General features: G+C 32.6%; 1 protein-coding gene across 1 annotated transcript in view; it reads left to right on the top strand.

Annotated features, from left to right (window-relative positions):
* The window catches only part of TENM3 (teneurin transmembrane protein 3), a 3,314,517-nt gene that overhangs the window by 602,331 nt on the left and 2,699,521 nt on the right, over nucleotides 1-12,665 (top strand). Inside the window, exon 3 of the mRNA XM_074231559.1 lies at nucleotides 1,887-1,923. The gene's annotated coding sequence lies outside the window, so the exon portion shown is untranslated. The remainder of the gene's footprint in view (nucleotides 1-1,886; nucleotides 1,924-12,665) is intronic.

Genomic DNA, 12,665 nt, shown 5'->3' with positions numbered 1-12,665 from the left:
GACTTTTTTAAGGAGGTATTTAATTGAAGGAGTCTTGAACAGACCTTTGGAGATAGGGAAATTTACATCTGAAATTTTAGAGGTAGAAATTCACTTTTTTTTTACAAATAAATCATTTTTTCTTCTTAAATGTAGAAAAATGGACCTTCACTTTATTTTTGGAGTCTGTCTTTCTAAAGTTTTTTCTAGATAGTCTTTCTCTCATTCCCTTTCTCTTTTTTCTCTTTTCCTCCCTCTTCCTTTTCTCTTTCTTTCCTTCTTTCTCTTCTTTCCCTTCTTTCCTTCTTGTTTATCTCTTTATAGTTTTCTTCTTTGTCCTCTCAATCAAAAGGAAGATTCTAGGCAGTGATGAAAGAGAAAAATTAATCTTGTAAATGAATTTGATATAAAAAGGCATCAATATTTAACAGAAATATTAATCCAATCACTATTAAAATATAAAATAGGAAGGCTTTATGAGATGCTAATGCCTTATAATAAATTAATATATGACTTACTTTTTGAAATATCATATAGGAAATTAACTTATGCTATGGAAGTGTTATATTTGGAGGCAAATTTTTTTGGAGTTTGATTCCTGTCCTTGTATTTATTCCCTTTGTGACAAATTATTTCACCTTATTGTGTCTGATTCCATGATCCTTTATATGGAACAATCAGAATACAAAACAATAACTAGAGAGAAAACAGAAAGTTATTTTGAAAGGAATACAGTACAGGATGAAATGACTATTACTATTGGTTGAAAATTATTACTGAGGAGATCTTGAGGAATAAAATGTTACTTTTCTAAGCCTGCTTTTGTTCCATATAGCTCCTTTATGCAAACATCTATTGATAGCTCAGTGAATCAATGAAAGAAGGTTTGCAAGAAGCAAAGCTCCCATTTTTCTAAGTCCTGACAATTTATTGCCATAATGAACTTGGATGAATTTATTCCATGCTCTATTTCTATTTACAAATTAATATCCAAATGCAATGCATTTAAGACAGACTTATGCATCACTTGTTTCAAATGCACAACAATATGTCTTCCAAAGTTTATTGTTTAGCCAATAAAGCCTGCTGAGATATAATCAACTGAAGGTTACAATTTTTTGACCTACTCTAGTGTTATTTGCATAATGAACACATATTGTCTTGCTTATATCATGGACACTTGTGAGTGCTTGATTTTTCTCACCTTTCTTACATTGACACTGTAAGGGAAATGAGGTCAAGAGATTGTGCAGCTTCTCCTGGTGTTCAATGTCATTACCCTTGCTGGTGATAGGCAGAAAATATGGTAGTGATGCAAGAATTGTGCTAGAATGAAAATTTATGGCACTGTTATAAGAAATCATGCTTTCATTCTATAGTATCTCAGTGCTATTTGTGATGCATTGTAAATAAAAACCCCTCATGATGACTTGAATGTAGTTCAGAGAAAGAATACAACCAGTACTATAAATAATGCTCTATTGGAATGGACTGCATCTCACATTAATACCTTTCACCTGGAGATATTACATATTTCATTAGAAAAGAAATCAACTCTGACACCTCAACCTTAAATTCTCTTGCAAAAACTTTTACCTGTGTGATTCTTATTCAAGTGAGTGAATGAATTGTGCCCACATATGTACACATGACCCAGAGAAGTTTTCCTGGAAAATCTGTTTTTGCTGTCACTCATAAAACTCATTAGCTTTCATGGTTTCTATGTATATGCAATGAAGAGAGAAGTATTCAATTATTGCAACCAAACAGCTTAAATTTCATTTTGATCTTAAAAGGAACAAAATTATGAAATTTAAATAAAATTCTGAAATTCCACTAAACAGTATTATATTGTCCTTTTTCCTATTTAATGATTATAAATGAATGATTTTTTTTATTTTTAACAGGCAAATTGCTGCTAGAAGTCTGACGTCTTTTTCCAAGGTAAGCAGATTTTAAGGTAAATTATATTGACAATTATCATGGCTTCTGATTTATGGCTTTTTAAAGATAATGTTAAGCCAAAGAGGCTAACAGTTCTGTTGTTCAAAATTGCAGATGTCACGTTAATTACCTTAAGCTGTAGCTTAATGTTCATGAGGATTGTATTAAAATATACACGACAAATTGGCACATTTTTCTTTGACCAATAAAAGCTATTTAACTTGGTGCTTTCAAAATTATCTGATGAAGTAAAATATCAACAGTGCAATTGTCCATGATCATGGTCCTTACTGGTGGTTCAGAATCAAATATATTCTAAAGCAAATTATCAACAAAGAATCATTATTTTGCAAATTTTATTGCTAGTTTTTATTTCCAGTCTTTGAAATTTTGTTAACATGTGAACATGTTAACAGTGAAGCACTTGGTCACCTCAATAAATGATAACATAAAAAAATGAAAGTTTTGCATCTTCATGAACTTATCTAAGAGTATTATTTCTCTGTTCTAGAACACAATTTGTATTTCTTAAATGTGTCCATAGTTTCCATGATTGGAATCACTGATTGCCATCACAGTAACATTGTTCTGATGAGAGTTTTGAAATATTTTAAATAGCATTAAATGGTTTAAATAGGATTATACTTCTTTTCATGTACTAAGAAAGGACCAGCTCACAAATTCCTTTATCAGCTTGGTGTTCCTACAGAAACTATGGAGATAGTAAAAACAAATGAAGTCATTGTGCTTTATACCACCTTTGGTATAAAATGCTCTGCTCCCTAGTAGAGGGGAAGTGAATGGGAACTGAAAGACTCCATGGATCTATTCAAAGGAAACTATTTAGCACCTTTTAAGGCAAAGATAAAAAGATTCTGTGGATGACAACATTAGGTCTGTTTTTAAGCTTTGTTTTCCTCTTTGAGATGGCATGGTATGCTCACTGTTTTTCTTTTGTTTGATTGACCATATATGATCAATATTTAACTTATTTTCTGCAATCTTAGATTTATGGCTATTCTTACAATGTCTTTTTATTATAATATTAAGCTAATTTCTTGTTTGATTAGTCTGATATGAGAAGAAAGAATTCAGGATAGAACTGGTATGAGAAGATATTTCATTTGTTCATATTTTATCATAAATCCATATGTATTAACTAATCCTTTGAAGTCATTGTATAGATATATTTGAATTCAAAAGATTTGAAGTTGTGATTTTGTAAAATATGTTCATTGGTTTCATTCTAAGACAAATATGCAGTGAGATTTTGAATGATATAGCCAGTCTATGGAATTCAGCTTTCATACAATTCAGGACCTAGCTGTATAAGAAGGGTAGATTTCTAATCACAGGTAATAACATCCTTTGAATGTGGAGAAAATAATAATATTTGCAGTCATAATAATAGCTAATGTTCTTTTGATTCGTATACCTTCTCTTTGAGGTAAGGTTTTATTATTATGTAGTTTCATTGTTAAGAATACTGAGGTTGAGAGCTCATTGAATTTAGAGAAAAATAAAGAGATCTTATAAATCATCCAGTCCAAACTTCTTTTAAAAAAAAAGACATTGAAGTCTTAAGAGATTCATTTAGTTCCTCATGGTCCCAATGCAGAGAGCTTGGAATTTAAACTGAAATTGAATGAAATATCTATGCTTTCTCCTAGATCACAATCTTAAGGAGACAGTATGGTTAAGTAAAGATAGCATAGATCCTTGAGTGAGAAGCACGAGTTTAAACACCACCTCTGATATACCCTTTGGCAAGTCAATGGGCCCCAATTTCCCTATTGATAATTAAAGGGTTTTTGTATTTTTTTATGACTTAGTTCTAGTTTTATAATCTTTTATCTATATAGCTATTCGTAGTCCAGCAGTAATTCAAGATTGGCTAATTACAAGATTATAGGTATATTGACATATAGATTCTCTATAAAAAATGTTTCCGGTTAATATTTGCATTAAAATTTGCAATGGTATTTGAACCTGCCAAAATGACTGATTGGGTTTTGTTTAACTACTTTGCTCTCAATTTTTAAAATTTTTAAATGGTTTTCTCCCTATAAATCTTCCCTTCCTCCATTCTACTCTAACAATTGCTCTCCTATTTCTTGATTGCTCACTATGTAATCTCTTCATTATTCTATATCTTTCAATTAATTTGAATATTAAAAGCCATAATAATAAAAAGAAGAGAAAATGTTCTGGAATAGAGAGAAATCTGTGCTCATTGGAGGCAGTTTCACCAGAGGCTCAGAGCTGAAATATACCAACTGAGTGATTTTATTCAGTCACTTAACCTCTCAGAGTCCCAGAAAACTCCAGTTTCTAGAACTGTTAGTTTTAAGATATTTAAATAAGATATTTTTTTTCAATTTGAACTCCCAACACTTAAATCAACCATGACAAAACTGAGAAAAGTAGAAGAGTTTTATGGAAAGTCACTTCAATCTCAGTTTAAACTTATTTCTTTATGCTATATATAATTCCTCTTCTGGCTCCGGCTATATGATGTTGATATATTCTGAGTCTATTTTTAGATTCTGAATTTAATCATCTGGAATTTGTCCAATTGTAATGTCCTCTTCACATCTAATAGAGCTGAAGTTTTGTTAATTCTGTGCAAAACAACTCCCTCATATCCATCTTCTCCTATTGTGCTATTAGCATTTTCATTCTTGACCTATGAATTTCTTGCAAGGATGATGTCCAAAGGTTAATCATTTTGTGTCCCCATTTCTTATTAGTAACAAGTGATCTTGGTTCTGTCAAGGGGAATAAATGTGGGGTTCATTTAGAAACTGAAAAAATTTTAAAAACAATAGAGATTAGCCTATAATTGATAAATGAAGTACTGGCATATGCTTGTGTATATCTGTGTAAAAGCCATACAGAAGATTCTCTTTTTTTAAAAGTGAGGTTTATACATGTGACATTATTGAAAATATTTAAGAAGTAATAAATGACTTAGGAATATGAGAAAATATGTCATATACCAATAAACATTACCAATTAATTGTGGTAACTAAGATGGAGGATATTATAGTCTTAGAAATCTTGCACTTACTTTGAAATGTCAAACCAGCAACATTAATGTGAAGTGTTTGGAGAGCTATTATATTTATTTATATTATATTTTAAATAATTTAGAAGGAATTCTAAAATTATTATTATAGAATAATAACAACTGGGTTTTAGTCCTTTTATGAAAATTTCATATTTTAAGTATTAATTGAAATTGAGAAATAAGCCATTTCTTTTGCAAAGTCTCTTGCTTGAATCTGTTCCTTTTTTTAACATAAAAATCTCAATCTACAGGCTCATTATCCTAGCATGGAACCAAGAGAAAAGATCTGTTCAGATAAGCATAACAAATTTCCATTTTTCTTACATAATTCATTTTAAAGGCCTTCAGTATTTGTTAGGAAATTTTAAAAATTTTATATTGAGTTAAATGGCACATGACAGAGCATTTAAGTTCTAGTATATTAGCTTACAGCACATATAACTAGAATAATTGCATATCTATTTTCTTCCTTTCAACATACTTCCCAAAGGTAATATGGCATTAGGTGGTTTAAGTAAAAGACCCACATTCAAGACTTATCTCTGACACATACTGGAAGTCACCCTAGGCAAGTCATTCAGCCTCTTAGGGTCCCCATACAGATTTTCAAGAGTAGATTATATAAAAGAGATACTGATCTACATAAGTAAATTTCCTTGCCAGGGATTTCTTATGATAATGAAATCAAAGGAGAAATGATAACTTCAGATATTTGAAAAACTGTAATGGAGAAGAGTGATTTGTCTTTTTTTTAGTGTCACCTGAGAACAAACTGAAAGGAATTAGTGGATGTCTCAAAAATGCCAATTTAGGCATGATGTCAGACAAATCCATCTGTCCAGACATAGAAGAGCTAGCTCAAGAGATGTTCTCCTTAGCTGAAGCTGGACAAACTCTTGGTGAGTTTGTGGCAGGGAGATTTCTAGCAAATCTGTTCATGAGAACACTAACTAAATATAGTGCTTTACTCTCTCACCATCTATATGTTTCTAGCTCCTTGAAATGTGGCTTAGATTTCCATCATTCTACTAAAATTTATTATTCAAAAGTCACTAATGCTCTCCTGATTGATATGGACAGTGATTTTGTTTTTCACTCCCTTTTTTTCCTAATCAGTTATGAAATTAATTGATAATGTGGTTTAACTGAGTTCCCTCTCTGTTCTTGGACTGAGTCACACTGACTTATTTATTTCTTCTTCTACCTCTTTGATGATTCTTTCTCTGTCACTTTCAATGATTTTTTTAATCATACTCTTAATGTGGTATCTCCCCTTGGTTTTCTGATTTAATTCCATAACTTTATTATCTCTCCTTACACAGTTCCCAAATCCACATTTCTTGTTCTTGGCCCTCTTCCCCAACTCCAGATTTACATTCCAAATTGCTTAGTGATCAAGACCCCATGTACTTTTAGATTAGAATCTTTAAAAATGCCAGTATCTAAAAGTAAATTCATCACTTTCTATGTATGTGCATGAATGTATGCATCTATGTATATTATATGTTTATGCACAGTTGTATGCCTATAAAGTATACATGAGTATGCATATGTATATTTATGTATATATATATATGTGTGTGTGTGTGTCTGTGTGTGTATCTGTGTGTGTGTCTGTGTGTGTGTATTTATTTATATAATTTTTTAACTTCTCCATCAAATTTATCTGTTGAAAACATCCTGCAAGACACCTGGGTTCATGATTTTGGATTCATCTTGAACTTTTTCTGATTGCCATTTACACCTTATATCTAATGATTCTTGATTCAAACATCTCTTTCATATATGTATATAGATAGATAGATAGATAGATAGATAGATAGATAGATAGATAGATAGATCCTAGTTTGCTACTATCACCACTCTAATTCATGTCTCCCTTATTTCTTATCTGGATGATTTCCATCACTCATCAATTAGTGTCCTCACTTTTAATCTCTATTCTTCTAATTCATATATATATATATATATATATATATATATATATATATATATGATCTGCCAAATTAATCTTCCTAATGCATAGCTCTTGTCACATCAACCTCCTGCTCAGTGGACCTCAACATCTCTATATTCTCTATAAAGTAAATTGTAAATTCATTTTACTGTTCTCAAATTACCTATCTATACTTTCTTTCTATCCACTTCAGTGAAGTAGGCCTATAACACATTAGGAATGATATATTTTTCCAATCCATGGAATAATTTTAATTCTTCATATCCATGTACGTAGACCATTACCTTCATTAAGAATACCCTGATCACTTTTCCAATTATTAGAGCCCAACCTTTTTCAGTATTTCTAGAATGAAGTGATTCAGACTATCATATCTAGCCTTCTGGTTCAGAGTGACTCAACTTCCGACTCGTCCTTAATTTTCATCTCGTGCCTTTGTTTATTCCACTGCAGACTTATGTGGTGTATTAAACCTAGTTCCCTTTCTCTTCTTGGACTTAATTACACAGACGTGTTAGAGGAATTTGTTCTTTGCTCCTTTCACAGGAAGGGCTCCTGCTCCTTTTTAATCCTTTGCTTTAGAACTGTTTCCAGGGACTAGGTAACAGAGGTATCAGATCATTCTTGCTCCTTGTGCTAATACAGGGGACCCCTGGAATTTCTTTCTTCCTATCTCCAAACCATCCCTGGGAGCTGGACTGCTCCTGCTCTTCCTGTTGCTGCCACAGCCCACTGCCAGCGCGGCCATTTGAAGCTCTGCCACTGCTGCATTGTATTCTTGGTCAGCCCCCATTCAATGACCACAGACATGTCTGTCTGTCCTTATAACTTACCTTGAGCTGGAAAAAAATTTCTCACTGTATTTTTTCTTGGCTTTTATGATTAGAATTTGGATTGTTGCTCTTCATCAGTGATAGTGTCAAAGGAAATAAACTCTAATTATGCCAACTTGACCTTTCCCCCACATTGTGGATATTGAAATGATTTAGCTTCATCTCTAAATTGTCTAAAATTTCACTAATCACTTTTAAAACAATTCAGCCTCTGAACTTTCTGTCTATAATACTTTTATTTTTCAAGTAATATAGAGTTCCCAACCCCAATATTCCCTAATTTCAGTTTCAAAAAGTCCTATTTGACCATAAATAAATCATACATGCATATGTGAATATGTAATATTTATATATTATATAATATTTAATTATGTATGCTTATAAGTATGTATGCATGCATTAAATCATGCATATATATATATATGTATATATATATATATATAGTTATATAGTTATATAGTTATATATAGTTATGTTAAACCTTGGACATAAATACAAAAGTGAGAGAATTTCTGCCTTTTTGGAACTGCCATTTAAATAGATGGAGAAAACACAACACATATTTGGAAATGCTGACAAGGATGATTCTATTAAGTGAAAATGATGACTCATTAAAACAGTCCTTTTTTTCCTGCTGACCTTTTTTAAAGAACCAATGACAATATGGTATTGGTGATTGATTTCCTTGATGAGTCTAACTAGACATGAAAATTAAAGTGATGAGAGTTTGGTGAGAAAAGCAGGGATGTGTGTGTGTGTCTGTGTGTGTGTGTGTGTGTGTGTGTGTGTGTGTGTGTATGTATGTATATGAATGTATGTATGTTTATATGTACCATAGCACTGAACTCAAAATAGCCAGGATAGATAACTGAATTTTAGTTGAGGCAAGATCTTGTCGGGGTCAAACTTTCCTAATGTGTTGGCTGAGATTGCACCTACTCACCAATCAAAGAAACCTGGCATTTGGGGGATATTTCACATCCAAATTCATTTTCACCTTGGAATGCAGAACATTTATTCTCAATATCAAGCCTGGAAGAAGTCATGTTGATAGAGGAAATTAGGATAGCACTATGATAGGTCCTAAAATTTAGAGGTAGATTGCTGGGTAGGCCTTTATAATTTTGGAACTAGAAAATGGGGAAGAATGGATTTACTTTGTTCAAATGAATTACCTTCTAACAATCCACAATAATATTTAATTTTTCAGAATATCAATATAATAATTATTGGGGGGAAAGGAGCATCTGTTACATACATCTAATTTTATAGATAAGAAAACTAAACACTGAAAGATTAAGTGTCTAGCCGAAGGATATATATTTTCTTTTGCATTCTACACTGTGTTCTTTTATTTAACCTTTCCTTCACATTTTCATTGCTATCACAGTTGGTCAGACCCTTATCACCTCAAACCTTAATTATTGAAATAACCTCAACTCCCTTGTTGACATATCTATTCCCAACTACTTGATTCATTTCTCACAGCAATACATTAGTTACCTGTGATTAAATGATCCTAAACAATCATTGAGAAAGATAAAATAGTATATCCATAAAGATATTATTTGTAAATTAATTTTTACAAATGTAAATCTCTGTGTCTGTTCTTTCAAAGAGGGGACCAATCATGCCCAGAGATTCAATATTATATGCAAAATAATTAGATCCTTGTATGAGAACTGGAAAAAGAAATTTGTTTTCCATTTTTCCTCAGACAAGTCTGTCAAGTTAGCTTAGTCAATAATGGTGAAGAGTCCACAATTTATTATAAGAAAATTTAAAAGAAAAATTCCTATATCAAACCTAAAGAAACTTTGGTTCAAATATGCTGCTTCTGTCTTGAGGTCCCATTAGTAGTTGAATTCTATCTAGTCTACTAGAAACTAGTCAAAAAAGAATGATATATACAGACAGACAGAGACAGAGAGAGTCAGAGATAGAGGGAGGTAAGAAAAGAAAGGAGGGCAAGAAAGAGGGAGAAGTGGAGAGAGAGAGAGAGAGAGAGAGAGAGAGTGAATTAGACAGAAATAATAAATCTGAAAGACAGAAAGGTAGAAGGAGATTCAGACAAAGTGGTACACCAGGGGTGTGAAACCTTTTTTCTGCCAAGGGCCATTTGGATATTTAAACATCATTCACCTGCTATATTCCGTCAAACATTTAATACACTCCTAAAAAACTCCTAGATTTATTGAATTTCAAGACATGCCTGTGGTTGCCAAGGCCCATACCAAATGATTTCCCAGGGCTTATATGACCCATGGGCTAGACAATCCCTGTCCCTGCTGTGAATAGAGTCAGTGTCCAAGACAGAATGACAAAATCAGACAGAGGCAGAGATCATAATGTCAAATAATAAGTCACTTCAAAAGAAATTAGAGGAAGATTAGAGTAGAGATTCAGAGGAAAGTTATAGTGGGATAATCAGGAAGGTCTCTGTTTAAGTCACTTAGTTATGGCTAAGTATTCAATGGAAGAACTTGACTGCAAACTGTGAATGAGGAGTATTTCCTCAGATTTAAGATTCCTTTGCCCTAGAAGGTAACTTTTAGACCAAAAAATGGAAGAGTCCTTCCTCATAAAAATGTGACATGAAGAAATAAAAGCAATAAATTCTTTAAGTCTTAGGGTGAAGTTACTATTACAGTATCCTAGGATGATTAGTGGAATGATGAGTAGATGAGTAGTGGAATGCTCTAGTGAAGGGAAGGACATGAATAAGCACCAAGTTTCCACTGTGGATTAGAGTAGACTATTTTGGATGGTGAATAAATAGTGAAATCCATAGCCAAAGATATAAAATCATTAAGATCAATACCAAATAGAAAGAATTAGGCAAATAGAAGGACTGAGGGTTCAATCCTTGAAACTGAGAACCAATCTTAACCTATCAGATTCTTAAAACTACAGACACTTAGCCTTTGCATCTGTGATGGTATTTCCCATAACACCATTTTAACATTTACCATAAGGTCACAATAAGTTCCTTTGATCTGCTTTGTTCCACACAAAAATGTTTGTAATATATGGAGTTCTGAAACAGGTCAAATGGTTGATATTACTCAGTGTTAGACCTAGGAGTGCAAGGGACAATGCAAAATTTTATGTGGAGAAGGTGCACTAGACATGATCTAGTCTGATCCATACATTTTGCCAAACATGAACCAAGAACCAAGATAAATGACTTCAAAGTTTTCATACCCATGTAGTGAGTGTAGCTTTTGGTTATTTGTATTCAAAAGTATCAGCTTCACATATAAATCTCTTCCCAATATCCCATGCTACCTCAATTTTATCAAAAACTAGTTGAAAAATAATAGCTAACATTTCAGGAAAACCTCAAAATAGCTTCCCCTTTTATGCAGCCTACAATACAAGTAAAATTTAAGCACAGCTCATTGGGGAAGTAACAAGTATGGGCACAATTCAGAAGTTATATTATATTGATTAACCATAAGTAATTAATGTTGCTCTAATTGCTTAGATGTCTTTGTATGAAAAGTGGTAACTGTTCTTAAAATCTCTGGGTTTGTCTTGGCAGATAAACTCTCAAGGTTTTTATGTAGTCTGATTATTTTAAATATAATTTCCCTTTCTTTTCTTGTTGATGGATTTTTTTGGTAGTATGCAAAAATGTTGATGATATGGGAAGTATAGATTAATTTTGTAGCCTGCATCTGTATTAAGGTTGTTGTTTAAAAATAGTTCGTTTTCCTCAAACACTTAAGTATAACATCTTATCAGTTTTAAATAACACTTTTTTCATTATCTACTTTTATTCCTTCATTTTTTCCTTCTCTTCTTTTTACTGAAGTATTTTATTCATGTTGGTGATACTGAATACATTTCAAGTTTATAGCTGTCACAGATAATGATTTCTCTTGGATTTTTCATTTTAAAAAGGCTCTATTCCTAATATTATTTTTAAATTTAAATTTAATTTTTGGTTTATTTATACTATTACAATAATCTTGTTGTGAGAGTAAAGGTTAAACACCTTCCCCCCCCCAAAAAAAAAGATGTGAAACCTCAAGAATAGTGAGAAAGAAAAAAATGTTCTTCAGTCTATGTTCAGATTTTAATGGCTCTGTCTCTGGGATGAATTGCTGTCTTTATCATGAGCCCACCAAAGAAGTTGCTTCACTATTTTTCCCACAGTTGCTATTACTAGCTGTATTTTCCTCCACTCTATTCCTCCCCACTCTCATTTATTTTATTTTCTCTCCTTTCATCCTGTCTCTGTTCAAAAGTATGTTGTATCTGAGTGCTCTCACCCATGATCTTCCCTTTCTTCTTTCACCTATCCCCCCCTTATCTCCCCCCATTCCCCTTTACCTTTCCTCTCATTTTTCTCTAGTGTAAGACAGATTTCTAAACCTCATTAAGTACATTTGTTATTTCCTCTATAAGCCATTTCTGATGCAAATGAAAACTTGCTCATTATCCCTTGCCTTCCCCTGTTCCAATACATTGGAAAGGCTTTTTCTTTACTCTTATATGAAATATCTTAGCCCTTCTTCCTCCCCTTTCTCTTTCTCCCAGTACTTTCCTTTATTGTCCATTGACGCCGTCTTTTTACTATATTTTACCATTATGTTCAGCTCCTTCCTGTGCCTGTGCCTTCTGACTGCTCTTATAAATGAGAAAGTTCATTTGAGTTTCCAGTATCTTCTTCCCATACAGGAATACAAACATATAAACATCATTAAGTTCCTCCTAGTTAGTCCTTCTCGTCCCCTCTGTCTATGGTTCACCAGAGTCCTGTACTTTGAAATCAAACTTTCTGTTCAGCTCTTGTTGTTTCAATAGACAAGTTTGAATGTCCCCTGTTTCATTGAAAGTCCATCTTTTCCCTTGAAAGAGGATATCTAGTTTTGCT

Source organism: Macrotis lagotis, chromosome 3 (genome assembly GCF_037893015.1).
Source record: "Macrotis lagotis isolate mMagLag1 chromosome 3, bilby.v1.9.chrom.fasta, whole genome shotgun sequence".
In the NCBI taxonomy this organism is placed as follows: Eukaryota; Metazoa; Chordata; class Mammalia; order Peramelemorphia; family Peramelidae; genus Macrotis; species Macrotis lagotis.
The sequence above is the reverse complement of the archived record's forward strand: the minus strand, read 5'-3'. Positions and strand labels throughout refer to the sequence as shown.